Here is a 13,259-nt window from a genome sequence, read left to right on the forward strand (position 1 = left end):
ACGAACAACGCCAGAAAGGACTAGTGCCATACACAGCTCCTAATGGTGAAATTCTTTGGGTTCATCTTAACTTACTTCAAGATGAACAATGGATAGGATCCTCCTCCAAGAGGAAATCTAATTCCAAAGGTAAAAACAAGTATTGTTGCGTTAATCACGGCTATTCTGGAGGAAAATGACGAAGGAATCCCTACCTTTCCACCTTTCGATGATGAGCATGAAGCGTTTGCTACCAGTGGAGAACCGGCCTTTGCCACCAGAAGTGGAAATGGGTATCGGTTCGACTATTCTAAGGTGGCCGACCAGTCAGCTAAACTGGTGGTAGTTACGACCACTCCTAATCCTTTTGAAGGAACTTCTCAGCAGCAGTCAACTCCTAAACAAAAGGAGGTGGTAGCTAAGCAGAAAGATAAGGAACCCCAGAATCAATAGGTTCAGAACCCAAAACAGTCTCAATTCAATCAAATCCAAAGTAGTCTCGATTCAATCATCCGATTGGAAGAGACAAATCAGGGAATTCGAAAGCTCTAAACTGCTTTGATGTTATGGCCCAACTGGCTAACATCCCAGCTAGGATAACTCTATATGAGTTATTACCTTTGTCTAAAGACACCAGGGAGGCACTATAAGAATCCATGACCGATTCTGATGTATTCCTCACCCAGATCAAGCCGATCCCTGAAGAACTGGAATCTTTAGCTCAACACTACAATCTTGCAGCTAAATAATTCCCTTGCATCACTTTCACCAAGGAGGACATGCAAGTAAGGAATTCAAAGCATGATAGGCCTTTATACTTCACTAGATACCTTGGCTCCAGCGTTATCAATCAGATCCAAGTCGATCCGGGTTTTGCTGTTAGCATCATGCCACAGCAACTGATGTATAGTCTCGGAATCCCAGCCAACAAGTTAGCCTTCACAGGTACTATCATCTATGGGTTCAACACCAGTGGAACAAGACCATTGGGCAAAATCCGAGTAAAGTGCCAATTTGGAGATCTGAAATCAGAAGTCACATGTTACATGATCGACGCAGAGACATCCTATAACTTACTTTTGGGCCGACCCTAGATCCATGGTAACCTGATAGTTCCCTCTACCCTCCACCAATGTCTCAAATATGTAGACACTAATAATGAGGTCAAGGCAGTGGTCGCAGATAAACAACTGTTTAAGGGTTCAGAAAACCATTTTACCGATTCCTTTCTTTACAGTGCTGAGTCCGACACTGAACCATCGACTCAAGGCACAGACAACGGAAAAGAAGCTGACACCGAGGCTAGGCTTGATTACAATGGAGGTTTTGTATTAAATAATATTGTATCATTTGTAATCAATCTTGACGGTGGAGAATTATCATATGAAAGTTGTAATTGGCAACTTACCGAAGAAGTAATAAATAACGATTTAGAGTACTCGCCTTCTCTTGATGAGCTAATGAAGGGATTATACAGTGATCTCTATATACACATGCTGCTCTTATCATCTTGCGTGACAAAGAAGCATATCCAAGAATCGTATATAATGATGAAGAAGGCACTGCAAGAAAATGAGAAGAAATAAACACTCAAAAATTTTATTAAGGGTGATGTTAACATTTGGAACCTTAAAATAATTAGGGGAGAGAATATACCAATGCCAGCAGAAGATCCTTCAGGTTGACACTCTTGTTCTAGCCTCGCTGACTCAACTTCATGAGTTGCTGGAGGTTGCTAAGATTTAGTAGTTACTGACATATCAGCTTAATCTGTTGGTCTCGTGGCTTGAGCAACGGGGCTAGTCTCAATTCTAGCCGAAGCCTCCATAACCATCGGGTCTGAGAAAACTCCGGCTTTGGGTTGGGAGGTTGATGATTGAATTTCAGCAACTCCTCGCTCCAAACCCGAGGTATCTAAATCCTGAGGCTTTTCTGTAACCTCTAAGATTGTAGTCGTATCAGCACTAATGGCTGGTCCTACAATTAAAACTCTCACATGGTTACTAGAAATTAACAAATGAGTAAAAGTGACTTTGGAGTAAGACGCATACCAGCTTTAATGACTGGTCCTGCAGCTTCACTCTGACCTGCCTCCGATAGCATATCGAAAATCTCCAACAACAACATCATGAGAAGCCTCCTCCTTAGCTGATTCTTCCATGACAATATCTACAAAAAGGAGATAACTTTCAATACGAAAGAAAAAGTAGGAATCCATGTAAAGTGGAAGTCAACTTTACCTTTGTCACGCCCCGCTTCCCAAAATATCAGGGAATCAGAATATGAACAAGCCTGCGACGTATTAGATTGAGAAGAAATATACTCTACTATTTTTTTCTTTTCTTCTCAATCCAATACGCTAAGCGTTAAGTACATAAATCTCAATCACAGGTCCCCGATCATAATAGTAAGAATATAAAGATAACTCAGAATAAGGAATAGACATATCATCAACAGTAAATCATCTCAGACATAAAAATATGGGTCCAACATACCCTTATTACAAAACAGTCTAACTAGGAATAAGAAATACATAGTCCATAAAGAAAATACTGTTAAAATACTAACTCCATCATCAACAAAAGAAAAGTACGGTAAAAGAGTTTTGATATCCAACTACTACTATGGAAGAAAATCACTACGCTTCAGCTGGATCTTCTACTCCTTCTGCAAGGCACCACTGCTAAGAATCCTCTGGCTCCTGTACGATTCCGTACTGAGGCTGACCGTCTCCTAAATCTGACGTATACCAGAGAAAACAGGTATACGTCAGCGTGTATGGCACACGACAAGATCCCACAAGGGAGAAAAGTAAACGGTCGAACGACCAAGGCAAAATAGTAATAAAAATAGAAGAATGCAGCAGTAATACAAAAAAACTAGATGACATCCACAAATATTATATAATAATCAAGAAACCAAAATCAATTGGGTGACGAGGTCATGCAGCTAAAAAAATCAGAATCATCATCTAAGTAACAAGGTCATACACTAGATATAATTAATACTTAAAAATCTACAACTCGAGACGTAGTACGTCGAGCGAAATAATCCAAACAAGGAAACCCTCATGTATATACCATATGTCTCAAATTGTAAATAATTAAATATTAACCCCGATCTATGTATGGAAAGAAATACAACTGATCTACGTCTCACAAGAATCCATAAATTCTAACTAAAATGACGACACCAATTCACTTTGACCCAACAAACCAACCCCAGTGGCGACACCGATCCACTGGTAACAAGTCATGTAACTAGCCATCCTATAACAGGTCACTGGTTCACATCTCATACAGAGTCAACGTTTATATTATCGGATAACTGACTGTTCACATATCCCCTATGTGCATCCTATTCAGGAATCAAAGTAGTGACACCGATCTACTTTGACCTAACCAACCAATCCCAGTGGCGACACCGATCCACTGTGACTCAACAAACCAATAAATCCCAGTGGTGACACCGATCCACTGTGACTCACCAAACCAACCAATCCCAGTGGCGACATCGATCCACTGGTACGAACCTGGAAGATATATCAATAGTCTTATCCGATTATATAAACATAGACTTTCCTATCCCAACTCTTCTCATTTTCTAAGTCAACAATCAAGGTCCACAATAGCTCTGATTCACTACCTAAATCAGTCAACACACCCACACATGTCACTAGGTCTGTTCATGACGCACGAGGCTACTAAATCATGAACTGCTAATGTTCTCAATTACAACATGAATCAACAAGTAATTAAGACTAATACACTAAATAAAGATTATAATACATGATTAGAAACTATGAACAATTCGTTATGCATGAACAGTATAAGAGGGATCACAATTAGTATTTATTATACATATAAAATGTCGACATTACTCCTAATAAAATCCTACGACTGGTCCGGGTCTCACCGCTCTTCGAGTTAACTAACGCGCGTCGACGTCGAAAATCGGTCCGCACTCCATCTGTCGTGTCGACTCACGTGTGTCGACACGTCAGGTCGGGTCGACTCAGGCACTGACCAAACGATTATCTTTCCTAAACATGTTATTCTTTTTCTGCATGAAAATAATATTTTCCTATTTTATAAATTACCTTTAACTAACTTCTTTTCGATAAAATTTCATAAATTCTAATTTTAACTCATAACTTATCATTTCAAGTCTGAAAATATTTAGATATAAATATACAAAATTATTAATGTCTCACAAAATCTATTTTCAACATGTATACTCATCATTTCATGCTCGTTTAACTCTCCGACATAATTACCACAAACTATCTCATTATTACTTCTAAAAATATTATCTAATACTATTTATCAACATTCCACGTCAAATATTCACAATATGCACATTATCGACATTATCATATCTAATTAAATTATTTAATAGATAATATTTGTAAAGCGAGAAAATATGGAGAGGCGAGATCTTGCCTAAGGCTTTCGTCGATCGCGTCGACGTCGACGTACGAGTGCGAGATCAGATCCAATGTGGGAGCGGGGTTGTCCGGCGACGAGGTGGCGATCAGCGGTGTCGAAGTGGCTGACGGGCTACTTGGCGGGGCGCTGTCAGGGACTGTTGGCTACCGACAGACATTGAGGGAGGCAGCGGGGGTGAGTAGAGGAGGGGGGAGGCGGAGAGGGTGGCCGCGGAGGGATCTCGGGTCTGGTAGGGGCTTTGGTGGATGACGGCGGCGGAGGCACAGGGGCGTGGAGGCAGCGCGCATGGATCCGGCGGCGTTGGAGTGAGAGGAGGTGGAGGGGAGCTCGAGTGGTTTGACGGCGGAGGAAGGCGCAGGCGTGGCTCTGGTCTTCACTGACGGGTTCGAGCTGGTGAGTTGCGTCGGGGTGGTGCACGCGACGAGGAGGGCGTCGAAGGCGGCAGTGAGGTGAGGTCGGGCTGCGCGTGTGAGGTTGTAGAGAGGAGAGAGAAAAAGAATAGGGTGGCGGCTGTGTTTGGGTTTGGTTACGGGTAGTTTATTACATATATATATTATATATATAATATATATATATATATATATATATATATATATATATATATATATATATATATATATATTAGGGTTAGTGTTAGGCTTAAATAATAAAAAAATAATTAAAATAAAATAGTTACGAGTATTTAAAAATTAAACTAATTACATAATAAATACCTACAAATAAAAACGTACCTGTTGTGCAAATACGACAGTTGATACAAAATAGTCAAAATATACATATATTGTATAATTAAACGAGAATAATGAATAATAAAAAATATTTTTATTTACATTTAAAATAAAATAATTATGGAATAATTACGTACGCAGTAAAACGTACTAGTTATACTAATACGACAGATAATATGTAACAATAGAAATATTACAATAAATTATACCAAAAACACATAATTAATAATACCATGTATTATATGAAATAATTTGTAATAATATTAATAATACAATATATTATTTAAAATATTACGTATTAGTACCGATAACTCAACAAATTAATTCTAGAAATTTTTACCACACAAAATAAATTTATAAATATCAAAATCATTTAAATAAATATATAATCAGATTTTTAAATCATAGAAAATTATAGGAAATCGAGAAAAATACAAATAGTCTTTTAAAAATAATAATTAAATATTTTAAAATACTAAAAAATATTTTAATTAATATTAAAATTTCAAACTTTACCTTGAGTTGCTTCAGTAGTACCAGCACTTGCACTCATTTCCTGCAGCTTCTCTAAAAGAGCATGAAGCGCACAAACAATTAGAGGAGATGCAAATTCCGAGTCACTCAACTCTCTGAACTGTCATCCAAATAAGGTAGTATATATAATAGATATACCTGGGCTGAAGGCCTTAGGAGTGACTTCAACAACAGGATCGAAGTGGACCCCGGATTCCATAGAAGCTTCAGCACCCAAGGGCTCTTCACTCATAGCCTTGTGCATCTGTTGAGTGAAGCCTGGTTCCTCAGAATGAACAAATCTTGGAGAAGTGGGTTTGTGTGGAATCTCACCTTCTTCGCGATCCCCTATGAACGAGAAATGAAGGATATGCTTAGTGAACTTGAAGATGAGGTGTTAAAAGCGACATAAGGGTGAAATATTACCTCCCTCTTCCAATGTGATATCACTAATCAACACTCCCTGAGATGTTAGCAATGCAATCTGTGGCCTGTGTGCGACGTTTTTCATCCTCTTCATTGGTCTAAGCTCCTCAAAGGTAGCAGCCCCTCTTGTCGGAACTTGGTGCACAACTCGACCTTAGGGGAAACTGGAGCTTGGGCCTGAGTTGAGGGTCGAGATCTTTCTGCAAGTGAGCCTAGCTTCAAGGGGCTCTGTATCTTCTTCTTCATCCCCACTATAAACTTCCACTGTCATCCAGCAGGGAGAAATAAGAACAACTCTCTCCCTCAGTTCCCTAGAGACCTCCTTTCTCTTGAACTTTGGAGGAGATGGTGGTTGTTCCGGAGACTTAGGCTAGTCGGAACGACGAGTCCTATGAGCAACGGGTAAGCTCGCACCCCCTCCTGGGAAGAAAGAATGCGGGAGACCCATTACACCTTATTCTTCGTCACCCTCGGCTTCACCTTCTTCTTTGGATGACCAAGATACATCTGTGAAGAGTTTCACCTCACCCTCATCAGGATCAGCAACTTCCTTCCCTTTGCCGGAGGATTCAACGGGTTTCTTCCCCTTCCTAGATGATACAACTTCTTGAATTGCTTCAGTGGCAAGTCTCGATGCTATTTCTACTTCTAGCTCTGAAATCTTCTTCTTCTTAGTGGGTGCGTTGGCAGTTATGAGCCACTTACAACACAAGGTTATCTGCAACTGAGGCTCTATAGCAGGAAGATTAAACTTGGTACCCGTGCAACCAGCTATGCTCCAAAACCACGCACGAGCCCCATCAATAAGACCTCCATGAACGTTCAACCTCTTGTTCGGATTTCCAATGTACAATTGGTCGTAACCAGACTAACGAGTGAACCGACTGAAAGTGCTCTGATACCAATTGATTGTTCTCTAAACAATGTGAGAACTTAATTAAGCACAACTCAATGTTGCAAACTCTTACAACCCCAATTATACTATGTATTGTAGACGTCAAAAACTACCTATAGCTTCCCAAACACAGTTCAAGACAACGAAAAGACAATAAACATTATTATCCGAGTCAAGGGAGTTTATCTAACACCAGTAAACGTACAAAGTGGATCAGTAAAATGTGTAAGTCAGCGAAACGATGAACTGTACGCAAAACAAGCGAACTTGAAAAGACACGAATTGCCGAAGTATCAAAAAGATGAACAAAAACACACCCGGAGGCTTGCGTAGGCGCGAGCCACCAAATGGTGACTCGCACGAGTGTGGTGGGTCGCACCCATGCAAGCCACCAAATGGTGGCTCGCACATATGCGAGCCACCAAATGGTCGCTCGCACAGTCCCGAGCCACCACGACTCTTTTTAACTCCCAAGACTCCCAAAACGTGGATTTCGATGATTTTTAAGGATTCTTTTGTCTCAGGACCTCCCCAACTGTTTTGAGGCTATCTCTAAACGTGTTTAAGCAGTTATTAACTACAGATAATGTTTAAACATCAATTCTTATCCAAAAACACGTCTCCAAAAGCCTATAAATAGAAGCCTAGGGTCTTCTTTCAAGAGGATCTAAAATAGAAGAGGTGAGGTGTTGTCAAATTGTCCAGCTAACCACGAATTTCAGAGGAGAATCATCAGATCTTGGCGAATACTTTCATAAAGAAAGTCCTTCGAAAGGTTTGTGATTCTTTCCCCTTCTTTCCTCCGGATTAAACTTGGTTTTAATCTCGAGAAGAGCCACAATCTCGCTTGTCGTGATTGTCGCTTCCATAATTGTTTCCTTTGTGAAACAAGAGCGTAGTTATACTGTCAATCGGGTTTGATCTGTGGTGGTCCACGGACTAATGCGTCCCCGATATAGGCAAAGATCCCACGCAAAGCAGCGGGAGATAAACTACTGCTGCGTTTTGTTTGATAAAGTTATAATCTTTATTTTTCATTATAAGAAGATCTTATAAAAAGATCAACTTTTCTTTCAGTTTGAACTTGTAATCGATAAACGGTGTAACATGTTTGAATGCAATGGAAAAGGTAACTTTTGACAAAAATAAACTGGCGACCACAGTGGGAGCCGACAGCTTCTCTGCCGAAGCTGTAGTATCACAACCAAAGATCATCATCCCGATCAACGAAGAGGTTGAGTACGAGTTCGACCAGGCAAAGTATGAGGAATACTTATCCTCATCTTCCAGATTATCCTCTCCTCGCAGGAATAGGAGAGACTCCACAAGGAAGGTTCGAGGGCACTTGGATCTGAAGGTTCAAAACTAACATCCTCATCCCGTAGCGGCTCAAGGCACACCTTGCAAAGCTGATGCCACTACTGAAAATGCGTCGACCTTATCCAAGAGAGCGCATCAAAGACGACGTTAGCGCCTCACACACCAATTGGCTAAAGCTTCCGAGCTAGTTGATGGGATCTGCTATGAAGCGGATTTGAAGTCTAGAAGACACCAACCGCCACGGCTGCAAGCGAGCGACTGTTTCAAATCGACAATGAATGAATGGGTCCCCGTTAAGAGGACACGTTCAACTCTTGAAGAACGTATCAAGAAATGCCACGCCTTACTTGCGCACGCAAGAATTTTGGTGCAAGAAGCCAAGAAATTGCAAACAAACGATATAGACAATAGACTGTCAAAACTACGTCAAATCTCGAGGCCGAAATTCAAAACAAGGCCCCAAAAAAAAACAAATTGTCGGCTGCTAGCTCGGCCAAGGTCGAGCCACCAAATGCTGGCTTGGCCAAGGCCGAGCCACCAAACGCTGGCCCGCGTCACCGCCAAGCCAACCATCCCCTGTTTGCAGAAAATTCGCCTCATGCGATCATTTTCGAGTCTCCGACAGCTCCTGTTCCTATTTTGATGACTTCCTCACCTTCGGTAGAACCTCACGACAGCTTGGACTTGTCCCGATTCAAAGTAAAGGTTACAGATCATCTCGGTCCTTTGCATAAAGATCAAGTCAAATCTCCAAATGAACCCTGTATGGTTCGTCAGACTGGGGGTCGTATGCAATTCCCCAGTAAGTCAAAGATCTCTCCTACGGAGAAAGTGTCGATAACCACTCACCTCGGATTGCCAGTTGAAGTCCAAGAGCCCGTTGGGTCCTCACGCGCACGAAGGCGTGGTTTCAAACGAGCGACTCTTAAGAATGATGATAGGGCGTTTTACCCTCAAAGAGAGCTATGTTCGTCAGAAGACGACGATGTTAGAATGGGAGAATTATGCCAGCACAAGATAGGTTGCTCCGATAATCATATCGATGAGTTGTACTATCAGACTGGGGGTACGAATAAATTTCGGAAGAGAAATACCCGAGAAACGGATTCTCTTTGTCCATGTACCAAACTTATCAAGATGGTATTATCAGAGTGTAACTGCTCCAAGACCGCCTCGCAAAGGATTTCAGTATATGAAAGACTTTCTACAGAAATGCTAAGACACAAGTCAAGATGTTTCCGTAAAAGGATGCCGGCCGTTCAAGAACGTGAATTCTCATAAGTCACGATTAACATGACAGACAAAGGAAAATCCACGCGATGCTTTAGTCCCGAACCTTTTCCACAAATATCTCAGCGATTGACTCGTTTACAAACCGGGGCTATCAAGCCTAGAGATTATAGGAGAATTCAGAGAGGTCAGTCCTCAGATGATGAGGCATCAGACGCTAACTCTGCGATCGCTTCAGATGCTACTGTGTCCAGCACGGGACGGACTCGAGAATCATTCATGATCACTACTGAACAGATGGCTCAACTCCTTCGTCCAGCACGGGACGGACTCGAGAATCATTCATGATCACTACTGAACAGATGGCTCAACTCCTTCAAGAAGCTTTGGCTAAGCAACAGATGGCTCAACTCCTTCAAGAAGCTTTGGCTAAGCAGAAAGAGGACTTTAAAATCAAAATGGATATAGCTATGCAAGGCAACAGAAAACTTCAATTTGATTAACTTTAAAATCAAAATGGATATGGCTAAGCGGAAGACTGGTATTCCGTGTCCTTAACCGAGAGAGTGGGACTCAATTCCATACCCAGCAAAGTTCAATTTGATTAACTTTATGCCGTTCGATGGAAGGGGTTCCCCTACTCAACACTTGATTTATTTCAAGTCCCACATGGGGATCATTTCTGGCAATGAACCTCTGATGGTACGATCGTTCGTAGGAACCCTTCGTGCAATTACCTTTGATTGGTATCACTGTCTTAAACCGGGGAGTATCAATAGCTGGGATGACATGGAAAGCATGTTTCTCGCTAATTTCTTTAACGATGACACTGAAGTGTCGATCGGAACACTCTTTGAAGAGAAACAGAAAGATGGAGAGCTCGTTGAGAACTTTGTTAAGCGCTTCCGGAATAAGGTGATAAACTGCCGAGATCCTGTCATGGAGGAATTCATTCTCCAAACATGCTACAACAACCTTTCCTTAGACGTGTTAGAAGCGATGGGCACTGCACCATCTAAAACATGGAAGGAGTTGAAAGTGCGAGGAGAGCAGGCTGAACGCTTCCACAAAAGGAAGAAAGCTGAAAGGGGGGCAACTAGCAAACAATACCCAGAAACAAAACTTTACCCCCGTGGTAAAGGGAAGGGGCAGGCAAACGCAGTGGATGCAAATCAGACATTCAAATTACAACCTCAACAGCAGCCGCAACAACAAGCGCCAAAGTAACAAACGCCTCAATGGCAATAACGGCCTCCAAGGCAACAGAAAACTTCTGAGCCAAAATTCTCGAAGGAATATTCCTTCAAGGAAGATGAGGTCCCTAGTATCTTCAAGTATTTGCTGGAGAACAACAAAATTAAGTTACCTCCAATCACTGATCATGATGGAGCTAAGAAAATTACAGATCCGTGATATTGCGCATTCCACAGAACAGTCCATCATCCCACGAAGACATGCTACGCTCTCAAGGACAAGATTCAGGCCTTGATCGATGTTGGAATCATTACTCCGAAGTAGCCTAAAGAGAAGAAGGTGGGCATGAATGCGGTTTCTGTTAGCTTTGGCTCTGTCCCTCTGGCATGGTTTCAGCCAGAGCCCGTATCCAAAGTACAAGTGAAGACTGTCAACGATGATCCTTACAGACAATGTCAGAAAGGACTTGTACAACACGTGACTCCAAGCGGCGAAATTCTTTGGGTCCATCTAGACTTGCTCGAATATGAGCAATGGGCAGGATCCTCATCTAAAAAGAAGTCCAAAATTAAGGGCAAGGCCTGTTGTCCCACCACAGCAATTCCTGAAAAAGATGATGAAGGTATCCCCACCTTATCACTTTCTGAAGATGAACAAGAGGCTCTTGTCACTAGGGGTGGGAATGAATATCATTACAAATACCCCAAAACCTCTGACGCGAATGCCAAAATGTTAGCCGAACTGGGGGTGGTTACAACTCCCCCTGCATTAGCTGGAAAATCCCACCAAAAAAACAACCAATAAGCAAAAAGAGAAAGAGCCTCAACCTCAGGAGGCTCAGAACCCGAAGCAATCTCGATTCAATCGTCCGATTAGGAGAGATAAACCGGGAAGTTCAAATACTCCTTACCGCTTTGATGTTATGGCTCAACTACTAACATCCCAGCGAGAATAACTTTATGTGAGTTATTGCGTCTCTCGAAAGACACTAGAGAGGCCTTGCGAGAAGCTTTAGCCGATTTTGACGCATTCCTTACTCAAGTCAAGCCAATCCTCGAAGAAACAGAATCATCAGTTCAACTTTGTAATTTATCGGCCAAACAATTCCCTCATATCACGTTCACTAATGATGACATGCAAATGAAGAATTCAAAGCATGATAGGCCTCTATACTTCACCGGATACATTAGCTCCAGCGTTGTTAACCGGGTCCAAGTTGATCCAGGCTCTGCTGTTAGCACCATGCCACTCCGGTTGATGTACAACCTCAGAATCCCAACGAGCAAGCTGGCTTCCACAGGTACCGTTATATACGGGTTCAATACCAGTGGATCTAGACCTTTAGGTAAAATCCGAATAAAATGCCAACTTGGGGATTTAAAGTCCGAAGTTACATGCTACGTAATCGATGCAGAAACTTCCTATAATTTACTATTGGGTCGACCATGGATCCATAGTAATCTTATAGTTCTCTCTACTCTTCATCAATGTCTAAAATATATAGACGCCAATAATGAAGTCAAAATGGTGGTCGCGGATAAGCAACTGTTTAAAGGATTGGAAAACTACTTTATCGATTCCCTCCTTTACGGTGCTGAATCCGATACTGAATCATCAGTCCAAGGCACGGATAGTAGGGAAGAAGCCAACACCGAAGACGGGCTTGATTACAATGGTGGTTTTGTACTGAATGATATTGTATCCTTTGTAATCGGTCTTGATGATGGTGGGTCGTCAGACGGTAGTTGTAATTAGCAACTTGCCGAAGAAGTAATAAATGGCGATTTAGAGTACTTATCATGTTTGGCTAATGTAATACATGGATTGTACGATAATCCCGACATACACATGCCACTTCAGTCGTATTGCTTCACGAAAAAGCGCTTCCAGGACTCGTTTGGAACAACCTTTGTCATTCCAGCTAAGAAAGGGAGTTGGTTTTCGGTAAAGGGGAAGTATCTCTGCCATCGTATCCCTTTTTAAACGAAGATAAAGATGATGAGAGATCTGTCCTTCATTTATCCAGATATAGTCAACAGGCACGCGATTTCATGAAAAAATGGGGATATAATTTTACGCTCGAAGAAGGTCTTTATTTTGGTTGAGACCCACGAGTTCCACCTCGTATGGCCTATGTACCGAAAGGAAAACCCGATAACTACTATGGCTATAAAAGGGGTCTGGGCTATGCCTCTGATGACGAATGTTGCTGGCAAGTCATCGACCACTTAGCGAATCAAGATGGATATTCTTCCGACTCTTCTAATTAGGATTCAGATGTCAGCCTTGGAGAAGTATTCAAAGGCCTGATGTCGAATATGACCACGGTCGATCCTTCTACGATGCAAGAAGATGATCAATGGTCAACTTGGGAGGACCCATGGATTCATCATCTGAATATTCAGTATGAAGATTGATTCGAGCAAAGAGAACCTCCTACCGAAGATAAGGTGGTCCAGGTGAATATGGGTGATGAAGCGAATCCAAAGCCAATATTCGTAAGTGATAGTCTTCCACTGGATGAAA

The sequence above is a fragment of the Asparagus officinalis genome, chromosome 1 (assembly GCF_001876935.1).
Source record: "Asparagus officinalis chromosome 1, Aspof.V1, whole genome shotgun sequence".
Taxonomy (NCBI): domain Eukaryota; kingdom Viridiplantae; phylum Streptophyta; class Magnoliopsida; order Asparagales; family Asparagaceae; genus Asparagus; species Asparagus officinalis.